This window comes from Apium graveolens, chromosome 5 (assembly GCF_009905375.1).
Source record: "Apium graveolens cultivar Ventura chromosome 5, ASM990537v1, whole genome shotgun sequence".
NCBI lineage: Eukaryota > Viridiplantae > Streptophyta > Magnoliopsida > Apiales > Apiaceae > Apium > Apium graveolens.
Genome location: NC_133651.1, coordinates 239,008,821 through 239,033,784, shown reverse-complemented (window position 1 = coordinate 239,033,784; position 24,964 = coordinate 239,008,821). Strand labels below are relative to the sequence as shown.

General features: G+C 34.3%; 1 pseudogene; it reads right to left on the bottom strand.

The window, feature by feature from the left end:
* Window positions 1-15,955: 15,955 nt before the first annotated feature.
* LOC141724973 (CAX-interacting protein 4-like) lies at window positions 15,956-22,393 on the bottom strand (annotated as a pseudogene).
* Between the last annotated feature and the right edge of the window lie 2,571 nt (window positions 22,394-24,964).

Below are 24,964 nucleotides of genomic sequence, written 5' to 3'. Positions count from 1 at the left end.
GAAACAACATGGATCATGGGGGAGGATCCAGTTATAGAGATCAACATCTATCTGCAAGGAAGTGGACTAAATCACACACACCTGACTTAATAATTGGAGATCCTGAAGCAGGTGTTAGAACTAGAACAGTAACAACAAATGAATGTCTCTATCATTCATTTCTATCTCAGAATGAACCAAAGAAAGTGGAAGAAGCTCTTCAAGATGCTGATTGGGTGCAAGCAATGCAGGAAGAGTTAAATGAATTTGAAAGAAATAAAGTCTGGACCCTAGTACCAAGACCAAAGGACAGATCAATTATTGGTATAAAATGGGTGTTCATAAATAAAACTGATAGTGATGACATAATTACAAGAAACAAAGTAAGGCTGGTTGCTAAAGGTTACTCTCAACATGAGGGTATTGACTATGATAAAAAAATTCTCCAGTTGCTAGATTGGAAGCCATAAGAATATTTTTGGCTTATGCTGCTCACAAGAAGTTTAAAGTCTTTTAAATGGATGTGAAAAGTGCTTTTCTCAATATAGAATTGGAAGAAGAGGTACATGTTGAACAACCTCCAGGCTTTGTAGATCCAAAATTTCCAAATCATGTCTACAGGCTTGGAAAAGCTGTTAGTGTAGGTGCCCTAGAGGCAATACATTATTCTTTTAAATCTTTATGTCAGTTGATCATTCAATAAATATATTTATTATGACCTTAATTACTGCGATATTTTGTTAGCATAATAAATGTCCTTACAATCATGATACAAATTGTATAGTTTAAGTACATGACTTGAACTTGAGATTATATAATATATCATATTCATAAAGGTCCCTAGTCGAGTATTATTATATAGGACAATAATAATACATAGATATACTAGTATGTTGTTTGACAAGATAACCACATCTCATTGGTTATAAGTATGGGGATACTAAAGTCAATACATAGGTACATGTGAGAGTACATGGTACTGGACAGACCCAGAGTGAGATTATTCATGTTTAATAAAGTCATAAGAAAGACTCACAATGATAATGGTGTAACGATCCTTTGACTTGAAATCATTATATTTATATACGAGGATTAATATACTTTGACTACATTAAAAGTTACTTTTCATCGGGTGATGATAAAAGTGGACATCGGGTATATCATGAGTCGTATGAGAAATATGAATGATAGATAAAAGATTTAACCCTCCTATAATTAGGAGAGATATTATTGGCCTCTTGATTGAGTGAGATTATAAAAGCATGGCCATGCTCAAATAATGATTTGTCTTGATAATCTACTCATGGATCAAGTAAACCCGGATTAAATGTTGAAGAGGATGACTAAATACATGCCTCGAGTTTAATCTATAATATATATGGTTAAAGTGATTATATTACACGAAAAACATTAATCACAAAAGGTTTTATCTAATCACGATTTAATTATAGTTTAATTGGGTAACAATGATGTATTACTAGATACCGCTCATTGTTTATAATTTTATTAGAGAATAAAATTATTGCCAATTAAATAATAGCCTATAGGGTCGCACAAATAGAGCACTTAATGGAATAGTTAATTTAAATTATGGATTTAAATTAATTGATGATTATTTAAATTTTATTATAATTAAGTAAGACTTAATTGAGATAATATAAATTTGAATTAAAAGGAATGTTTTTGCCCATAATAATTAAGTATGACTTAGTTATTAATTAAATAATAGAAATTTGTTTTTATTATTTAATCCAATACCTACTAGGGTTGGGCTTTGCTGTTATGGGCCTTTTTAATCAGCCATTATAAATACATAATGATAGGTTGAAGAGGCTTGTACGTTTTTGAGAAAACCCTAGCAGCAAAGAGAGGCAGAGGCAATTCAGATCGTCAAGAAGGAGGCTAGTACATCCATTCCGTAGTCAAGTTCATGAGACGTTCTTGAAGGTGCTCGTGTGGATACCATAGGGGTGTTTCTCCGAGAGGTAGACACAAAGCGTGATAGCTAGGATCTCCGTTGAGTTCGTGAAAGTTAAGCTCTTGAAAGGTATGATTCGTTATCTCCATAATCTGCCCATAATTATACATGGATTCTATTTTTGGGTTTCGAAATTTTTATTTTATTTACGTTTATCCGCTGCGTTTTATGCCTTCGGAACCCAACAAAAGCACTTTATGGCCTTAAGCAAGCTCCTAGAGCATGGTATGAGACTATGGCTCAATTCCTTCTTGTAAGTGGATTTCACAGAGGCACAATTGACAAGACTTTATTTACCTCAACCATGGAAATGACTTACTTTTGGTACAGATATATGTTAATGATATCATCTTTGGCTCTACAAATACAAAACTTTGTGACAGATTTTCCAAATTAATGCAATCAAGATATCAAATGAATATGATGGGAGAGTTGAGTTATTTTCTGGGACTTCAAGTCAAACAAACTGAAGAAGGTACTTTTATCAGTCAATCCAAGTACACGAGAAATCTACTCAAGAAATTTGGAATGCAAGATAGTTCTACTACATCAACTCCCATGGTCACTGCCACCAAGTTAAATAAAGATACTGGAGCATCAGTAGATATTACTAACTACAGATGTATGATTGGCTCTTAACTCTATTTAACTGCAAGTAGACCAGATATCATGTATGCTACATGTCTTTGTGCAAGATTTCAGGCTGATCCAAGAGAACCTCATCTAATAGCTGTGAAAAAAAAATTCAAGTACCTCAAGGGTACAGCTGATCTAGGACTGTGGTATCCTAGGGAATCAGATTTTAAGCTAATAGGTTACTCAGATGCAGATTTTACAGGATGCAAAATAAACAGGAAAAGCACTAGTGGAAGCTGCTAATTTCTTGGAGGCAGATTGGTTTCTTGGTTTAGCAAGAAACATATATCAATTTCCACATCAACTGCAGAAGCAAAATATATTGCTGCAGGAAGCTGTTGTGCACAGATTATGTGGATGAAGAATCAGTTACTGGATTATGGGTTAGAATTTTCTAAAATACTCATTTACTGTGATAATCAAAGTGTTATTGCTATGACAGGAAATCCAGTTCAACACTCAATGACAAATCACATCAGGAATATGTACCATTTCATAAGGGAACATGTGATGGAAGGTACAGTGGAATTGCATTTTGTTCCAACAGATCAACAACTAGCAGATATCTTCACAAAACCACTATGTGAAGCTACTTTTACAAGACTGGTAAATGAACTTGGAATAGTTTCAGGTTCTTTCTCAAAATCTATTTAGTTTTTGTTCTCATACATCAGACTTTATGATCAGTGTTTATAGATTTTCCTATCTCAGTGTAATCTGTGTTTAATTGTAACATATTAAACACTACTTATTATCTGATGTGATTCTATAAACTCTGAAAGTGTTTTGAATGTTCTGTGACTATTCAATCCAATGAGGATTATTTTATTAGATTCTGACTTAGTAGTCTTTAACAAACTATGTATCCCATGTTTGAATTAGTTATCTATGTGGAAATCACTAACACAAGAAAATTCTGATTTTGATCTTAGTCAAACTTACTTCCTGTATCTTATTACTAAGTCACAAACTAGATTATTGCTTCTTATCTGTCAAATTCTGATGTCAGTAAATCTTAAGGATGAACTACATGCTTGATAAGCCTCACTTATCTGAAGAAAATAAAAGAAAAGAAAAATTGAAATCAGGTACTCCTTTGAGATTTAGAGTAAATATGTGAAAGGGAAGATCCAAGTGCATTGCTGGTATTAAGTAATATGCATTAGAAAAGCAAATTAATTTTTCTTGGTGACTTTTCATATTCTCTGATTACTGGAGAAATATTCTAATAACAACATTAATTCTAATGGCAGTTGTAACTCATTTATACTGAGAAGCCCTTGTCAAAAGAATTTCAAAAGATGCATAAAATAAACACAAATAGTTGAGGTGGATTCTTGCATAACTTTATTCTACAGTAGACTTCACAATTCAAGACAGATTTTAAGCATTTTTCTTAGTTATGCCTTATTTCTAAGATATACAGAAGTTTATCAGACTTTAATCTTTATTTGATCATTTGCACATACACACACTATCACTCCATATTAATGATGAAAATTACTGTGGTGATTAAGTTGTTTCTGATAAACAGTTAAGTATTATTTACATAAATTCTGAGGACAAGTTCTGATTATGTTCTGATGATTAAACTCTGAAGAAACCAGTCAGTATTTGTGTGAAGAAACACATAAACAGTCATTCACTTTTTGAGTACAGAAGCCATGTTCTGATGACCGTTAAATTCTGATAATAGTCAAGTTCTGATGCAAATCCTGATGTTTGCGTGACATTATTTATTTACTTGACTTATTTTTGGTATTTACTATAACAGTTATATTTTTCAAAAAAATAATTAGGTGAGATAAAAACAGTCATAATCATTTGTCAGTGGGTTGCGTGTTGGTTTTGGTATGTGCAGGTGTGCAATAATTACTGCATGTTTACCGTGCCCACTATTTATGTTTTAACCGATTACACGCTGCCAAGTGTAAAGCTACCGGTTCTAATTCACAAAAAGAGACGTTTCTATGTGCAGAGTATAAATATCAGAGATAAAAGATTATACAATCTTTTACCCACTCTTTTACTCTATTCTCTCTCTCTCTCTCTCTCTCTCTTATTTTCTTACTCTCTTATTTTCTGACGTTCTCTTACAGTCATTTTATCAAACACTTTGCAAACACAAATTTTTACTTGATTTTTCAACAGAAATGGCACCAAAGGATGTTAGTTTTAATAGAGCTAAGTTTGTCCCAAACAACTACTCTGCTATCTTGAACAAGGATGAAACTCCTTCAAAAATTCACATTGTTCAGGATTTCTTGGCTCACAGTGAGATTGGGTATGCCCTGACCCGACCTCAAGCAATCTCTAGTAAACAAGTGTTGGAGTTCTGGAAGACTGGAATCTATGATGATGGAGGTAAAACTGGATCTCCAAGCATCATCTTCTCATCATGAGAAGATGAATATATGGTAACTGTTACTACAGTGAGGCAGGGTCTTCATCTGCCTGGAAACTGCACTTACAACTCAGCATTTGGAGAATCTGTTCTTCAGAACATGATGGCAAGCTTGGGATATGAGAAAAGCTTGTCCAAGCTTGGACAGTTGAAGAGGCCTTACATCAGGAGGGAATGGAGCTTCTTCTTTAATTACATCACAAAGACTTTTGCTAACAAATGCTCCAATTTCGATGCCATTCCAATCATGAGTCAACAAATAGGGTATACACTTCTTAATCAGACTCATTTTGATTATGCATCTGCTGTGTTAGGCTATATTGGTGACAGAATGAAGGAATATGCAAATGTAGTATATTTTGCTAGGTTCTATCAATTAATTTATAGTTATTGTTGTCCAGACCCAAATCCAAAACCAAACCAACCTCTGGTACTTCTCAAAATGTTCCAGTTGTAAAATCTGACACATCCTCCAGACCCAAAACCTCAAGAGCTAAATCTGTTCCTCAATCTCCACCAAGGAGAAAGAGAAGGCTGATTCTGAGAGATGAATCAGATGAGAAAGAACAGGTCCAGGTTCCTGCATCAGAGCCTATGACAGAAGAAGCTGAAGAGTCAACTCTTCAAAAGGAGAAAGCAGCTGAAGCTTCTGGCATTCAGAAAAGAAAGAGATCTTCACATTCTGATACAGATCATGTCACCCCTCCATCTAGAAAATCAAAATTGAGGAAGATGAGAGCAGGTGTGCATATTGCACAAACTCAATCTGAGGATGCTGAAGATGCTGAGGAAAGGGATCAGGAATCTCTGATCTCATCAAGACCTATTGTGATTGAAGCCCTGCCAGCAGCTGAAGAAGTTATGATTCAGGAATCTGAAATTCCTGAAGTCCACAGATCAGAACCTGTACAAGAATCTGTGATTTCTCCACCTCACTCTCCAATCAAAGCTACAGATGATGTTGAAGAACAAGAGCCAAGTCCTGAAATAGATATTCATAATTTGAATATACCTACTGTTCTATATCTGGAAGCTCCAACTACAAAACAACCAACTCTTGTTACTTCTCCAATTTTACAGGTTGAGATACCAACAACACCAATTCTTGATCTTGGAACTGAAGATCAGAATTTAGACAAAGCTGTAACTGCTTCAGAGTCTCCTACAGCCATACACACCTTGGTGTTATCTGAAGATGAGGAGATTCTAGCAAGTTCTGGAGAGTCAGCTCCAGTAAACACTCCAGTGCCTACAGGAAAGGAGGCATTATTCCAGTTTGAGGAAGAGACTGCTCCAGTTCCATGGGAGGAAACCTTTAGAGGGGCTGAGTGGATGCATAAATGGAATGATACTGATTTTATTCCCAGCCCACATATTCTGACAGAACATGTTTCAAAAGCTGATGAGTTGCTGACAAGTTCTGACTTCAAGCATCAACTAAAGGTCACTGCTCTCTGTACAAGAACTCTACAGGGTCAACACTCTAAGACTCATGCAAAGGTTGATAAACTTCAGGAAACAGCTGATATGCAAGATCTAGACAAGGAGAGGTTTATCAGACCAATTCAAGAAAAAGTGGATGCTATTGAGCTTGTTCAAGCCAAGCAACATGCCCAACTGGATGAGGTATTACAAAATCAAGCTGCTCAACAGACTCAGTTAAATGAGATCCAATATTCAGTGGAACTCCTTCTTTCTCTACTCTTGACAGATGATGCCAAAAAGGGGGAGAATGTAGTTAAGTCCAAATGCTCACCAAGCCAAACACTGAAGAAAAAGGATGATCATGGAGATGACCAGGGAAACTCTGAAAAGAGTAGAGGTCAAAGTCAAGGGAAGCAGCTGAACAGAATTTCCACTCAACAGACAAGTTCTCATCAGAGAATGTCTGATAGCAAGAACTCTGATAGATCTGCTATACAAGGGATGGATAAGGAAGGAAAGAAGCCAACAAATCAGGATGTTCCTTTGTTGATCACAAATGCTGATACTTCAAATACTGATGATCAAGTTTTGACAACTACTTCTGATGTGATAGTCCAAGCTGGAAGCCAAGAGTCACAAAAGTTTTTGCAGACTTTGAAATTCAAAGGAAAGAAAGCAACATTCTTCTACATAGATCCCAAAATTCAATCTGTTGATGAACAATTGGCCAATAGACTATTCCTTAAGGATAATCCAGGAGTGGATTTAGAGGAATTAAGAGAAGAAGAAGCTAAATTTGCTGCTAAGAAGAGCAAACCCAAGTCAAAAGCTTCTGATGCTAAAAAGCCACCAATGCCAAAAGAAAAGGGGATTGTGATAAGAGAAGATCTGCCACATAGATTCCTAGATCAAGGACTAGATCTCAAACAACTACTGATCCCAAAGACAAGGGAAAAGGAAAAGTTGGGGAGACAGTCAAGAAACAGAAGATGAAGATTCCTCAAATTCTGATGGATCCTGTGTGCAAGATGGTTCAAGTCTTTGATGATGTTGCTGCTGAAGATGAAACAGTTGAAACTCTGAAGAGGAAGAGGATGACAGAAGAATCTAAGAAAACCTCTGACATAGCTCAAGTTGTTCAGAGTGAAGAAGTTCAGAACTTAATAAATCCTGAAGATATTTCAGAATAGCAAGCTACAGATGAAACTGCAAATCCTGACCAATTCATCATGACACTGCTCAAGTTGACATAGACAACTTAACATTAGAAGACAAGAAGAAGCTGATATGGAACAAGTCTATTCCAGTTCAACCTAAGATAAATCAGATGTTGAATCAACTTGCAGCATTTGGGGTAAAAGCCAAGCAAGCTAGAGACAGTTCTGGATTAGGTTCTGACAGAGAGAAATTCCAGACTGGGATAAAAGTTGATATTAGAGATCCATTCACATTGACTGACAAGCCATATGAAGAGATCACGCAGAAGCACCTTGACAAAGTGCTTTCTGCTCAAGTAGTGATGGATATTCATGATGGTTATGAAGAAAAAGAGAAATTGATCTTATTTCTGATTGATGGCAGAACTTATAGATTATCTGACTCTGATGTGCTGAAGAAATCTATCAAAGAGCTCCAATATATTCATTATCTACTGGAGGTAAATTCTGATGTTACGAGGAAATGGTCAGAATATATTCTGAAGATAATAAAAGATTTACTCAGAATTTCTGGTGCAAGAATGACAGAGTATACTCCAATGATGACTAGGGTTGATGGAAGAGAAATTCATATGAGGAAGAATTCTGCTAAGGTAGAAGGAATTCTGAAAGGAAGATACTTATGCTATAATGAAGATTCTACACATCCAAGGGTAATCAGACTGGGAGATGGACTTGAAAGAAATCCAATTTCTGCACTCAGAGCTGCCATATATCAGATTGGTGATACTGAAGATGAAGAACTGCAGCAAGTCAAAGCTCAGTTACTTGAAGTTAAAAGAAATGTAGAGACCAGGTTGGTATAAGACTTTGTAAGGAATCATTTTGGATTCAGGCTGATTCAGTGAATTTGGTAAAAGCTGCATGGACTGTAAGTTGTATTTAGTTATACATATAAACTCTCATTGTATTTGTACTTAAATGTTTTTGACATCATCAAATCTATAAACTTGTATATTTTTATAATTTACAAGTTGGGAGAGATTGTTAGATATATTTGTGATGTCATGTCTAATCTGATTTGTTTAGTTTCAGAACTTAATATCAGAACTTAACTGAAAATCAGAACTTACTGAAGACAGGAAGTTATCAGAACTTAAGCCATCAGGACTTACATCAGAACTTAAGTGCGGATACACTTCAGGGATGAAAAGTGTCTGATTTACAGGAGAGGATCTGGATTAAACAAAAGAAGATATGCTTGGAGAGTTGTACAGCTAAAGGACTACAGTAGATAATCTCTGATTGATGTATTTTAGGAAACAAAACATATCATATCAATTAGGAGATATCTTGTAACTGTGTATTATATAAACACAGATTAAGGTTTACACTATAGGTGTTATCATTCACGAGAATATGATTCATTGTAACCCTAGCAGCTCTTAGTAATATCATACATCACTGAGAGAGTAGATTAAATCTAGTGTAACAGAGTTTGATATATTGAATAAACCTGTTTTCTATTACATACTTGTGTTTATAATCGAATTGATTGTAGATATTATATTCAACCCCCTTCTATAATATCATTGAGGCCTAACACAACATTTTGCATTGTCTTTTCAAAATTCATAAACTCGCATAATGAGTCATCATTGATTGTTTTCTTTGTAAACTGTTATTAAGGAAAAGATTTCGAGATAAGTTATGAAATGTTCGAGTTGTTTGATCTCGTTTCTTCTTGAGATGCCTTACTTCTTCTGTGGATGAAGATGCGGACGCTAATCAAATAGTTGACGGTCGCTAATCAAATAGTTGATCGACGTAGGGAAAGCTCCTTGTCAATTATGTGGGCCAGAATTCCAGTTTGTCAAGTTTTTAGTTTCTTCCATGTGACAAAGGTTGTATACAAATTTCTTCCGAAAGCCGAATGTATCAAATTTAAAATTTATTTTTTTTGAGAAAAAATTTAAATTTTGTTTTTCTTTTTTTATAGGTTAACGATTTAATTACGCTAACAAGATATATCATGTTAATTATAGGTTTTAAGGAAATACACAAGTTATTGAATTACCAAACTTGTGGGGTAAGATTTCATAATTATGGTTGACTTTCTTACAAACTTACAAAAACATATCTGTAAGTTACGACTATTTTTAAATTGAGTAGTGTTAGATATATAAAATTTTGTACAAAAAATTTGTATATAATGATCTGATAATTGATATGGGGTGTTTTATGTGAGTTTATTAATTAGCACCAACCGAAAGACATACGGAGAAATATAGGGGTTATTATAATTAAAACACATCACATATCATTATATACAAAATTATGTACAACATTTTAGTATTCTGTACACCAAACATATTTCTTTTAAAGTAATTGTTTAAGTTGTCGGATAAGTGATTAGTCAATATTGAATGTAAAATTGACATTGGTAAATGAAATATATGTTACTTTTAGAGTAAGGACATGGTGAAAATACACACAATTTTACCTGAATCATATAAGCAGTCATTTAAAAAAAATCAGTACGAAGGTAATTTAATTTTTTCAGAAACTTTACCTCTGAAAATAAAAACAAGCTTTATAAATAATATTTTTCTTGGTAAAAAGTGAGCATGAATTCTGAAATTAAATTACTAACAGTTCAATATGTCGACCGTCGAGATGTTAATTGTTTAATGTTGTATATGAACAAAGGTCCTCCCGTAGTGGAAGCTCAGTTATTAGCACATTTTGGTTTGTCTTTCTACGTTCACAATAATTACAAAATGCGATCGTCAATTTAGTTAGTTTAAGCAGCAAACCCCATTGACAGAATCTTATTAATTACAATTCTATAGACAAATGGTAGTAAAATGTATAATAAGTTTAAGAAAAAGGCTTATACGTACTACACATATTATTACGAATTAGTAGATCCGGCATCTTGGGGAGTACTAATCCTATTTACGTTCCAACTTAACAATAGATTTCTCTTTAAATTATCATCTTTAAAGTTATATACGCACATTTAATCTAAGTGACTTTACATATAACTATATGATTATATAATATTTTTAATGTGAATATATCAGGGTTAGTTATATACTTTTAAAATAGTTTTCTCCTATCTAAATCCTCTAACACTTACTTTTCATCAACTTTGATGTATAACTTCACATAAAGTTATTCAAATTTTTTTCAAATTAGTCGATTCTCGATTCTCGTATTACTAGTATTAGAAAACTTACTAATTACTACCTTAATACATTATTATTTGAGAAAAAAGGATTGGACAAACTTTTGGGACCATTAACATATTCGATGTCTTATTGTAAGGTTTTATTTTAAAAACAATCTCTAATCAAAATATATATACCAAGTATAGGCATTCATATTAATTTCAGAGTCTTATTAAAGAATGAGATGCATTGAATTTACTTTGATGTATTAGTTAAAAGGTTGAAAACAGACATGTCATCTCATTCTAGTAGACTGTAGCTTCGAGTTTTGGAAGAATCCAGGGTTGGTGGTGATTGATTTTAAAACGAGATCCTACATTGTTGAGGCATTTGACATTCGTAAGTACGTGAAAGACTAATTGCTATTACACCTTTCGTGAGTACAAATTGATTATATTTAATTTTCACTAATCCAGATATATTCTAGAAACGGATTTGAAGTATCAAATACCAGCTAAACGCTAATCATAGAAATCCATTTCCATGCTTCTTTATTTTTCTAGGTACGTAGTTTTGGTCAACCTTTTTATTTTTTAAAATGCACGTTTGTTTTGCTTTGACAATACTGAATTTATTTCATTTTATAAAAATATATTAATGTATAAACTTCCAAACTCAACTTGTTCACTGGAATTATACCAACGTATATTGTTTGACGAATGGGAAAGTATGAAGTGTGAACAAAAATATAATAAAGAGCATCCAATGATTCAAATAATATATATAACACTGGATCTATTTTTTTTTAAAGATCTCTCCTTCGTTTTAACTTTTTTTTGGAGGTCTTATCAACCAACATTTATCAAAATCTGATCTTCTGTCCATCCATTTTTGTACGAATTAAATAACACAAATTTAACATTTTTTTACATAGATATTTAAATTTTACACAAAAAGTAAGAACTCATAAGTAATATTTTATATCTAAATTTTTACATATTTAAAAATAATATAATTTATTTTTTTTAGAACAAACAAAACTAAAACGTGATTAAATAAATTAAAGGGAGAGAGTAATGATATTAGAGCATCACTAACTTTCAAGAGACTTTTTATTTGTGCTCTGAATATAATTTACAAGATTGATATCAAATGATTAATGTAAGTTCATCTCAGTCGATACTTCATATATTATTTACTGTTTATTTATTATTTTATTACCATATAAAATTTGAATTCGTATGAGAGACATAAAATATTGGAGTGAGAAATTGATTGTTTTTCTAATATATTATATGATATTAGTTAAGAGTGGAAATTAGGGTTTTAAAATTCAGGAACCTACTATTATTGATTTTCAAAATTTCTTGAAACAAAAAGATTTGATTTAACGTCTCAAATTTCAAATTAAGAGCCAATTTAATGAATGTAATCTGGTAATAATGCGCTTGCATATTCAAACTTACGCAGTTAGGGACAGCTTAGAAAAGTTAAAATTTTAAAATTCCTCCTTAAATATCGGAATCTTGTAAATAAACACAGTTATAACTTATAGTACATCCTTTTCAAAAAAAGAGAGGAAGAAAACTTGATATTGCATGGTAGTAGAAGCATATATGTATAAACGAAAAGAAAAGACTGAAGAAAAGAAGACAAAAAGGACTTGATGTCACAACGCGATGTAGACTCTAATAGAAATTGGACTTTGAGACCCAGATTCTGGATATTAGTTTGAGCTGGCAAAGCATAATTCATCAAGCCCAACTTACGCGTTTCCTTTTTATCTGGACCCCGTGTCCGTGTGTAGAGATAACGTGGGCCAACCATTACACGTCTTTCTACTTCAGTTTTAAATTCACTACAGTAAGTCCCCTTTTTATTTTTCAACTTCGGTTCTTCCAAAGATCGATCCTGCAAGTTTTACCATGACTTAAAGCATGGAAGCAAGCATCATTGAATAGCCAGGTGGTTAATATCGGTCGTAAGTACAGATACATTTTGATAATTTTTTAAAAATAAATACTCAATTCTAAGGTTTCAAGTTATATTAATAGAAAAAAAAACCATGTACTCTGTTGCCTTAGACTAGAATTCGTGCCTAGTGGGGAAAGAATAATCATTGTAAATGAACAAGTGATTAAATATACCTTAACAAGAATTGTTGTGTGTATATGACAATATATTACAGTACTGTGATTGCATGAACAAATTAATAATTACAATGTAATGCAGGTGAATAAAACGTCGTAAATATACCACTAACAGTAAGCTTTTTGATAAGGTACATTAATTATTAATATAAATAAGGATTAACCAAACTTCTAATATTTTGACAGCCTTTTATAATATACTTCAATAAGTAAATTTAACAAAAAAACTCATGTAAATAATCAAGCAAATAGCATTTATACCTAAATCAAGTAAATATCAGAATTATAGTTAGAAATGAGTGAGAAGATATAAAAGATGATAACTTTCATATAGACGTGAGCCTAAATATTATCAGAGAGAGAAGATTTTTAATAACTTGTACGTCGCTTCCTGATTGGATATTAATTATTTAACAATCCTTTCACAAAATTTATATTAACAAATTGTAGGTGTGGAAAGGGGCGGAACCCATTACTCTAATTAACCAGATTGATTAATCGGGGCATGAATCGAAAGCAATTTATTTAATAAATAATTATATTTAAATGTCACTAATCTTGCATAAGATTTACAAAAATAAAATCACATGTCATTAAGTGAATACTGATGTTTAAATGGTAAGCTTTACAAAAAAAATCACCATTACGAGTTCATAATTGATGTTTAAGTGATTTATGCTAATTAATTACTAGTCACTACTTGGTAGTTACAAAATTACTCTTACCTACTTGTCTACTACTATATATTTATCATTAAATGTTAAATGTTAATTATTATTTTTTTATAAAGTTCAATTTTTTTTAAAAAAATATTTTTTAATTAGTTTCCAACTTTATCAAATCGGCCAATTTTTGACCCGAATCAACCGATTTTTCCCGAACTACCTGACTTTTGACCGATTATTTTAAAAATCATGTTTTGATCCGATTAACGATTAATTAAGACGAAATCTGTCTGAATTCCAATTAATTGATTAATAAATCGATTAATCGGCTGATTTATAGAACACTACTCATCACTCGTGTATTCGTGCAATCGCTTGGGTCTATTGTTAAAAAATTTGTGTTGAAAATCGAAACTACGGTTGAACGTCAATTAAATTAAATAATATAATACGGGGACACAGGTTGAGAAAAGGTGACAGCACAACCAACTGTGACTTCTCTTTCAATCCAAATCAAGTGTTATTATAATTAAGTGGATTTTGACACCTACTAATCATTCTAATAAAAGTCATCTCAAAAGTTTTATGACTCCAAAATGTTTGTTAAGGACTCATCACCGACGGTCTTTTATCTTAAGAACCCTCTAACTTCTACTGCTAATTAATTCTAATTAAAATATTCTCTATCTCTCTCTATATATATCAGTTAGTAAAACCAATTATTTTAAAACAAAATTATAAAAAAAATTAAAATAATTATTTTAAGTACACACTAAAATTACTTTAAATTTGTGAAGAAAAAACAGAGGGAGTAATAATAATCCTAATTATGAAACACAAACAGATCCAACACATGTAACATTGAAGTCTGTGTTCCCGAGGAAAATAAAAGATCAAGGCCCGGTGTTTTAAGAATCTAGTGTATTGCTTGCGGGGGTTTAATTAAATTGTGTTTTGTAATGGTCTGGCTAACAAGTTTAATTAGAGTGATCTGTACAGCTAGGCTAAAACCTCTAGGCTAGAATTGGGCTACCTACTTTATGCGTAATCTTAGTGGGTTATGGGTTGGCCAGCCAGCACATCCAACCCACAGTGCAGGGACTTTGTTGCCTTCTGTGTCCGGCACCTTGGTAGTTTGGAAGAAGAATGTATTTTATACACATTTCGTAACCATTCGGATTCTTCCAACTCTACGCTACTTTGTATTGCATTTTAATCTTCTAATTAACCTTGTGATTTATTTTTGTGATCGATTTAAATGTAACTGGGCATTTATTAATATGAATTCTACTAATGAAAACGCAACATAACTCATTATTAATATGAACCTGTAACACCGTTTCTTTTTTTTATATATAAATTAACCATGCACATGCAAAAATTGAACTCGTGACCAACACTTTATTGACGTAACATCGTTCTTTTATAGGACTGTTAAAGCATATCGACTATTTAATCCCAATAAATTTCTAAATCCTATGTAAATATAAAATAAATATCGACTATTAAATCCTAAATAATCAAACTTGCTCTTCATTACCAATAAGTTGCTCTAAATTATCAATAAGTTGTCATCCACAGCATCTGCCCAGCCCGGCCCAGACTTGACGGTAGAGCCCATGACTACTAGCAACAACCTAGGCCTGACAGTACCGCCAACACATTCTAGCACCATCCTTGGCCCATCTTCTGATACTCTAGAACCTGGAATCCTAAAGGAGACATCACCATGTTTAAAGAACTGTATTAACAAAGTCCAAAGAGACACCGACACAGTGACACCGGATAATATACAACATATCACACAGTTTGTCGCTCAATCACACAAAGAGATTCTCATAACAATCTCATACTCTCTATAAAATTGTTAATTACTGAATACGGGATCACGTAAAATGGAGATACATCGACTCCTCATCGCTAGCTGAGTTCAAGCTAAAACAACATTCGGTGTCACAGGGAAGTTCACAGTACAGCATCCGTCTAAAGTATACAAGCTAATTGGCGAAAACAGTTGTCAAGCAGAGTAAAATTTAATTAATAGCTCGTATGAACAGACTATCACGAGCCTCTCATTTCAAAAAGAAGTTTTGTTCGCAACTGTAATAAGAAGTAATTACAGAAATAATAACATTCAGAATCTGATGAAATACGAGTCTAATACATTAAATATATCATAGATATAAACTACTACATTTCAAGATAATCTAACATTTTGTGTTTAATCTGCTCGTCTAAATTCTGGAAAGGAATATAAGGCTGTAAAATAATTATAAGGTGGATAAATGTGCATACCCATGAAACCAGCAGGGTAGGTCTTCTCAGTCATAACCTTGGCATCAACAAGGATATGGCGTTGCATCAAAATGGACTCGACTCAACGAAAAGTGAGAGCATACTTAAGCTTCTTCACTATATATACAATCTTCTACAAATTAGTTTTTCAAATTAACAAATAAAATACATCATCTATGAAGAAACAACTAAGGTTAAGGTCCTAAACATATCAGCTACCCTAAACAAGCCATCAAAGACTGCTGCTACATATCAGCTACCCTAAACAAGCTATCAAAGACTGCTGCTACCATAACAAAGGAAACGTTTCCACTACACCACAGATATTTCCCGGATACTTGTTCTACCTGACCACCCAGATAAGCAAAGCTGCATCAACTCTCTGGACCAGACAACAGTGAATAAAACTAGATCAACCCCCCCCCCCCCAATGAAAAACTAATCTTGTTTGTGGTTATATTTCCGGCTCCTCTTCTCAGACCGTTTTTGCGTTTTCTATCTCCTGAATCGGAATCATTTGAGCTGCTAACATCAGGACTAGAAACCGATCCTTTTCTCCTGCTCTTCCACTTATGTTATCTGCTGTGTTCCTCAGTTCCACCTGAATTAATGTTTGTGATTTCGGCTTCTCCTCTGGCTACCGTCATCATCATTATCATCATCAGGATCACTGCAGATTTGTTTCCCGCTTCACCTCTTCTTCAACCTATTCTCGTCCTTTCTCCTTGTTATCAAATGTAATTAAGCATAAGATTCTGCAGATTTGGTATGAACACCATAGCTAATCATTTATGACTGAAAAGATATTTACAGTGTTCTCGATTCAAGAAAGAGAGAATGATATGTTGTAACTAACTAACTGAATCTCCTATCAGGACCACGTATAAATACTAACTAGTGTATTTACAAATATATCCAGAGGTGTTATTTTATTGCTGTTGTAATGCTGATGTAGTCTGTATCTCAGCAGCCCCCCTCAAGCGAGGGATGGGAAGACTCATACCAAACTTAGATTTTAACAGATTAAAATGAGGAGATGGAAGAATCTCGGTGAACATATCAGCAAGCTGATCAGTAGTAGGCAAGTAAGATAATTGAAGAAGACCCTCAAGCACCTTATCACGAGTGAAGTGACAATCGATATCAATGTGTTTCGTTCTCTCGTGAAAAACTGGGTTTTTTGCAATATGCATTGCAGATTGGTTGTCGCAGAAAAGGGTAATTGGTTGGAGAACAGTACTAGCCAAGCAACTTCGAATGCAGCAGCCGCCATAGCACGATATTCTGCTTCGGATGAAGATTTTGAGACTGTTGTTTGCTTCTTAGATTTCCAGCTGAATGGAGAGGAACCAAGTAGAAGCAAGTAACCTGAGATTGATCTCCGTGTATTGGGACAAGCTGCCCAATCGGAATCAGAATAAGCCTTGAGTGTTAAAGCAGAAGAACCATTAAGAATTATTCCCTGGCCTGTTGTACAAGCCACATAATGCAAGACATGTTGCAAGGCTTCAAAATGCTGTACTCGTGGAGAATGCATGAATTGGCTAAGAGTTTGAACAGAATATGACAAATCAGGTCTTGTGTTTGTCAAGAAGTTGAGTTTACCAACAAGAGTTCTATAAAACTCTGGATCTGCATAAAAATCTCCCGAATCTGCTGAAAGTTTTAAGTTTAAGGGTAAGGGTGTGGCTACTGTCTTGAAACTAGATAGCCCAGTATCAGCCAAGAGTTCCCTAGTAAACTTAGCCTGTGTGAGAGTGATACCAGACTCTGTATAGCCGACCTCAAAGCCCAAAAAAAATGCAAATATCCAAGGTCTTTGATACCAAAATATTTATGAAGATGCTCTTTGAACGCAGTAATGGCATCCAGATTGGTCCCTGTAATGATTATATCGTCAACATAAACTGCTGCAATGGTAATGTCAGTACCAGATCGTTTAGTAAACAAAGAATAATCGTTCTTGGATTGTACATAGCCTTGGCATTTCAATTCATGAAGAAGTTTGGCAAACCACTCACGACTAGCCTGTTTTAACCCATAAATCGATTTCTTCAAACGACAGACCTTATTCTCAGAGTTTGGCATCCCTTCTGGTACAAGCATGTACACTTCTTCATGGAGTTCACCATGAAGAAAGGCGTTATTAACATCAAGTTGAAATATTTTCCACCCTCTACTAGCAGCTAAGGATAAAATACTCCGTACTGTTGCCATTTTCACTACGGGTGAAAACGTTTCTTGGTAATCAATCCCATATTTTTGATTAAAACCCTTTGCAACAAGACGGGCTTTAAATCGTTCAATCGAGTCGTCTGCTTTAAGCTTTGTTTTAAAAACCCATTTGGAGCCTATTGGTTTCTTGCCTGGAGGCAAGGTAACTAGATCCCACGTGTTGTTATTGGCCAAGGCTGTAAGTTCTAACTGCATAGCACATACCCAATTTGGATCAAGGGAAGCTTGGGCATAAGAAGATGGTTCCTTTATAGAAGATGTATGCAATAACAATGCTCTATAATCCTTTGGAAGAGCCTCAAAAGTAACTAGATTACAAACATAGTCTTGTAAATGTGATGGTTTATGAATCTGTCGAGATGATCGGCGAATGACCGGTTCAATAACAGGTGGAATATTAGATGCATGAATGGTAGAGTCTGTACTAGGAGAAGGATTGTGTTGAAAAAATACATCAGGCAAGTCAGTATAGCTATTAGTATCAAGAGGAGTGTGAGTTGGTAAAAAGAATTGAGTAACAGGTACAAAAGGCAGCTTAGACATGTGAAATGGAAATTTTTTTCATGAAATTTGATGTCTCGAGAAACAAGAATCCTATTAGTGACCAAATCTAACACTTTGTATCCTTTTGTTGCAGCTGGATAGCCAAGGAAAACACAAGGGTGAGCCCGAGGTTCTAGCTTGGTTCGAGATTGTTTAGAAGTAGAAACGAAACAAAGACGCCCAAAACATCGCAAAAGAGAATAATCTGGTGCACTATCAAACAGGAGTTCATAAGGAGTAACATTATTTAATTTCCGTACAGGCATTCTGTTGATCAAAAATGCAGCACACTGCACACAATCTCCCCAATATCGCGATGGCAAATTAGATTGAAAGAAAAGTGCACGAGCTGTTTCCATTAAATGCTTATGTTTTCGTTCGACCACCCCATTCTGTTGGGGTGTGTCAGGACAACTTGTTTGATGTAGTATGCCATAAGACTGATAAATCTCTAAAATTCTGCCTTGACAAAGCTCTGACGCATTATCTGTTCGAATGATCTTAACATGTGTATTGAACTGAGTAAAAACATGCTTAAGAAAGATATCTAAAATGGAGACAGAATCAAGTTTGGATTTTATAAGATGTACCCAAGTGGCACGGCTATAATCATCAACAATTGTTAGAAAATATCTACAACCATTGTGAGTGACAGTATGATAAGGGCCCCAGACGTCAACGTGAAGAAGTTCAAAATTTTTTGTTGTTTTTATTTCACTTGCAGTAAAAGACAAACGATGTTGTCTTGCAGAAGGACAAATTGCACAAATGCAATCAGACAAAACACTTGTATCAAAATGTTTTACAATTGTACTGATTTTCGAATAAGGCATATGGCCAAGTCTAAGATGAAGCAACTTGGCTTCATCTAGTTTAGAAGTAACAGCAATATTAGCTACAGAAGTATGACTAATGTATGGCAAAGTTTTATTAGCTGTGATGAGAGAATGATCAGCAGCATGAGAAAAAAGGCCCTCATCAACAAAGTATAGTCCATGGAAGAATTTACCAAGAAGTTTGGGTTGACTCATTGAATACTTCTGAAGCATACAAGAATCAGAAGTGAAAGAAATGATGTAAGTAGTATTCCGAACAAGCTTAGACACAGAAATTAAGTTGAATTTGAAAGAAGGAGCATATAGAACATCTGTAAGTTCTATGAGATTATTAAGTTTTATGTTGCCCACATGAGTGACTTGTATCTTAGTGCCATCAGGGATAGTGATAAAACTATTTTCATCAATTTGTTTGACAGTGTGAAAGAGATTCATAGAAGAATAGATATGATCAGATGCACCGCTGTCAATTATCCAACTATTGGTATGAGTTGAGGATAATAAACAAAGAGAAGTACCTGCCAAAAGAGCATTTCCAGAGTAAGAGTTGTTGTCATGTTCAGAAATATTATTTTGAGACAAAAGCTGCATCAACTGATTGTACTGCTCCACAGAGATATTATTTGAAGAAGACTGTGATCCAATTCCACTATCAGAAGAATCCTTGACAGACTGAATTTCATCAGTTGCATCAACTGTGGCACAACCTGCAAATTTCCTCTGCTAATTAGGTTTAAAACCAGGTGGATAACCATTCAATTTGAAGCACCTTTCTTTGCTATGGCCTGGAATTTTGCAATGGTCACAAAAGTAGTTGTTCTTTCTCTGCTGGAAACTTGGTGAACCAGTTCCAGGGGTAAATTTTCCAGCAGAATAGACTCTGTTAAATTTCTGAGAACCTTGATAACCAGAATTGGGGAACTGCCTAAAATTGTTCTGACTAGCAAATGCCACAGGCTCCTGAACTCACAGTTTAGAAATCTCCTTATGCCTCTGTTCCTGAATCAACATTCTGTAAACCTGTGGTAGAGTAGGAAGTGTTTCCATCATCAGAATATGTGATCTCACATTTGCAAATTCATTAGACATTTTCATGAGAAAAATCATTAGCCTTTGATCTTGCTGCAATTTAAGAACCTTCTGAGTCATGTTACAATTACAATGAGCACATTCACATTTAGGTAATGGTTTGAGATTATCAATCTCATCCCAAATTCTCTTTAACTGAGTATAATATTCAGAAATGGAAAACGTATCCTGTGAAATCTGAAAGACTTCCTGCTCTAAAGCATATAATTGTGCTGATGATGCTTGACCAAAACGTTCTTCAAGATCAAGCCAAATAGCTCTCGCAGTATCAACATACAATATACTTGCTGCAATCTGAGGATCCAAAGCTGTAATAATCCAACCTGTGATCATGCTATTACAGCGAGACCAGAACTTGTAGCTAGTATCAGTAATTGCAGGCTTAGCAAGAGTTCTATCAACAAAACACATCTTATTTTTCGCTGTTAATCCAATAACCATAGAACGCTTCCAATTTCCATAAGAAGTTACATTAAAAGGTGTAGTGACCAGTTTCATACCAGTATTATCCGAAGGATGCAAGAAATACACACTAGATGGATCTTGTGTTAACTCTATCTGATTTTCGACTTGAGTCGCCATGAACAAGGTTTGTGAAAAAGTAATGAGAACAATTGCTGATTTAGAGTAAAGTTTAGATCAAGAAATGAAATTCAGAAATGAGATTGGAGAGATAAAAATGTTTCGGAGAAATTTTAGATCGAATTGCGAAATTTGAGATCGAATTTTGCTATGAATCTGCAATTCCGTACAGATTTTATACAGATTATGCTACGAATCTTCAATGATTACATAACTCGTTATGATTAACAATCTGATTACTGCTATTGTATAGAATGTAAACAAATCATAACATCAATTACGAAGATATGATTACGAATCACGAAGAACAGATCAAAGAACAGTATGTAACGATCTTACTTGATGCGGAAACGAAGAAACGAATGAAATTACTAGAACGTACTGCTCTGATACCATGTTATCAAATGTAATTAAGCATAAGATTCTGCAGATTTGGTATGAACACCATAGCTAATCATTTATGACTGAAAAGATATTTACAGTGTTCTCAATTCAAGAAAGAGAGAATGATATATTGTAACTAACTAACTGAATCTCCTATCAGGACCACATATAAATACTAACTAGTGTATTTACAAATATATCCGGAGGTGTTATTTTATTGCTGTTGTAATGCTGATGTAGTATGTATCTCAGCACTCCTCTCATAATCAGACTTGTCTTCATCAGTGTCACCTACTCACCTTTCTTCTTTCTATAAGACTTTACTTTTTCAAAAATCTTCTCCCCAAATTTCACGCTCAGAGCCATTGCCCTCTCTATTTCAGAGTCATAGTCAGAATCTGAGTTCTCACTCCTATACCCAATCCTCCTCAGAAACTTTAGCCACAGTTTCACCAGACAATGTTTTTTCTGGTGGCCTTTTATTTGCTCCAGTCCAGACATAACTGTCACCAGAATGGCCTCAAGGTCTTACTTTTATCCTTAATACTGAAGAAATTTCTACACTGAAATGTAATGTCCCACTCATCCACATTTCTTACATGCTTCACCTCCACGAGACTCATCCACATTATTTCTAATCACACAGGAAAGTGCAAGCCAACCCTGGTAGCTTTTATAAGCATTTCCACCCTCGTTCAGCAGCAGCATCAGAACTATAACCTATTGCACTCTGCCAAATACAGTGGGTTTGAAGGGCAGCACCACTGGGTACCCTGTTGTTTGCTTGCATACGAACACTGCTAGCTATAGCCGGCATCTTGACAAAATTGCAAACCTACAAGATTAGATTAGGGTAGTCAGTATTCTACTAAATTAATCACAAAACAAAGATGTTCCAGAAAGCCGTTAACCCTATGCTCCATTTGGTTAAATATTAACAATTTCATGCTCCCCTCCATTCCATTCACAGAAACTTATACTATAGCTCAGTCTCAACAATTTTAGGGATGAATGCCTGATTCCTACTTCTATTCAATTTCTCTCCAAATCTCAACATGACATAATTGTACTCTAATACTTCTTCCATCCTTCTCTCTTGCATACCAGTTTCCAATCCTTACAACCAAACAGAGGATTGGTTCATTACTTCAGAAAACAGATATTAGATTATGCAAATCAACATGTTGAATTGTTTTTCATCAACATGGTTCTTTTATCAAATTATAGAACTAGAACTAAATCAAAATTGAGAATTCATCACACCACTCATCAGCTAAACAAAAATTTCAACGGTTACTTGCATTTACTCTAAATATTTTCAAACTTATGAAAAGTAAAATGTTGCAATATGATGGACAGTACATATAGTTTCTTTTCATTTTATTTGAACAATTAAAAAATAGGTACACACTTATCGATTCATCAGATCTTAATTTTCGGTATAATTAAGATATTAACACATTCAGACATGATCCTCTCCTTTAAAAAAAACTCGGCCGCGAGTTTTATAATAAAGAAGAATCCATAATCCTTAAACGGGACTTCTTAAACGGGACTTCATATGATTTGGACTTGAATTTCTGGAACCCATTCAGATATATCTTCACGCTTGACTTCATAAAACCATTTTGAAATTATAAAATCGATATTTTCAACAAGATTCACTTTAGCTTGAATTTTTTTTCAACAAATAATCTCGACACGCTCCTTTTGTTGCTCAATTTCAACATACTCGTCATCGTCCTTTTGTAACACATCATGCTCCATTTGTGACTTAGATTCGAGATACTTTACGATTTCCACAGACTTTTTTGTGCTTTTTGTTAATGCCTTAACGGAATCACAAGTTTGTTGCATTTTTTCCAATCTAACACTCATATCTTTTGATAACTTCAACATATTTTGCAATAATGCTCTTTCACGCTCAGATTTTAGACGTGCGATTAAATTATCATAATATTTCCACTTTTCATATGATCTTGCATAATTAGAGCTGTGTTGATCCAATGATGAAAGTGAAATAGATAAGGCTAAACGATTTATATAAGCAAAGGATATCTCACAATCAATTATTTCGGGGATTTTCATCAGTCCTTCTTTAAGAAAATTAGGGAGGTTAAGGCCGTTTTAGAATATATAAGGGTTTTGGAAGCCCGCAAACTTCTGGACATAGACTGCAGTGGTAAGTGTTGGTTGATGTCGGTTGCTGGCTGCTGCTGGTGGCTGTCGGCGACGGCTGGTGGTGGCTGTTGGGGACTGCTGGAGGCTAGTTGTTGGTTGCTGAGAGTTTTTTCTTAATTTTTTTTGAAGGGAAGGTGTTTGATAAATGGTTTAGGTGAAGGAACGACGACCCTTGATACCACTTGATGCAGGACAAGGGTTAAAAATAGGTAAAATGATGGATATTTGAGGAGCAGAAAATCCACGCCTAAGGTGATCCAACCGAAGAAGAATCATTACCCCTAGGAATTCTCAACCGCAAAAGAGAGGTTTGTTAGGATCGCAACCCATAACAAGAGAGAAATAATTTCCAATTCAATAATAATTAATTCTATTCATAAAAAGAGATTACATGTGTTTATATAGTACACTTATGTTATATAGTAACATATGTTATAATATATGAATAACATAACGGGGGTTGAATGGAATTCTGGTTTCTTTTGGAAATTTAAAAACTCTTTTAAATATATATAATTGTGAATGAATATGCAGTAGTGCGGATTAAAATAATTCAAGTATTCAAACACAAAGTAAATAAACAAGACTGTTTAAAAACTTTCCGGTGGATTGATTTTTCCACCAGAGGTATATATAAAGATTAGAGAACTCTGTGATGCAAGAATGCACACAACTGCTTACAAGCGTTTTACAAATATGAACAGAGAGAATTTCTAAAAGATATAGTTTTTTCTATTTCTCAGTACAAAATCGCTTAGTTAACTACTTGCTACTCTTGGTTTATATATTACCAAGTTACATATGAATAAGACAAACAGTGAAAACAAATATCTAAGTCATTTTACATGTTCCTTCATTTCTCTATCCAGCATCTTTGAATATCTTCAGTTAAGCATGAAAATGGAAATACTTCTTTGTTATGGATACAAACTTAAGGTATATTTAATGCCAGGGTTCATGAGCTTCGAGGCTCGATTTGACTGCTCTTGTATTTTGTGACTTGATCTGCCTTAACAAGATGCCTACGTACCTTGATGTTTGCCAATGATCAAGTCAAAAAATATAGTTCTGATTTGTGGGGGTGAGGCTTCTTATATAGATGCTGGGAGTCCTTGAGTTGGACCAGGGTTATGAGACTTAGGGGACAAGTCTCAAAATTAGAATGGACTTTGGAGTCCTATAATGCAGGAAGTTGATTCTTTATCCTATGGGATTTCTTGGAGGCCAATCTCCAAGGATTTGTGTCCTTATT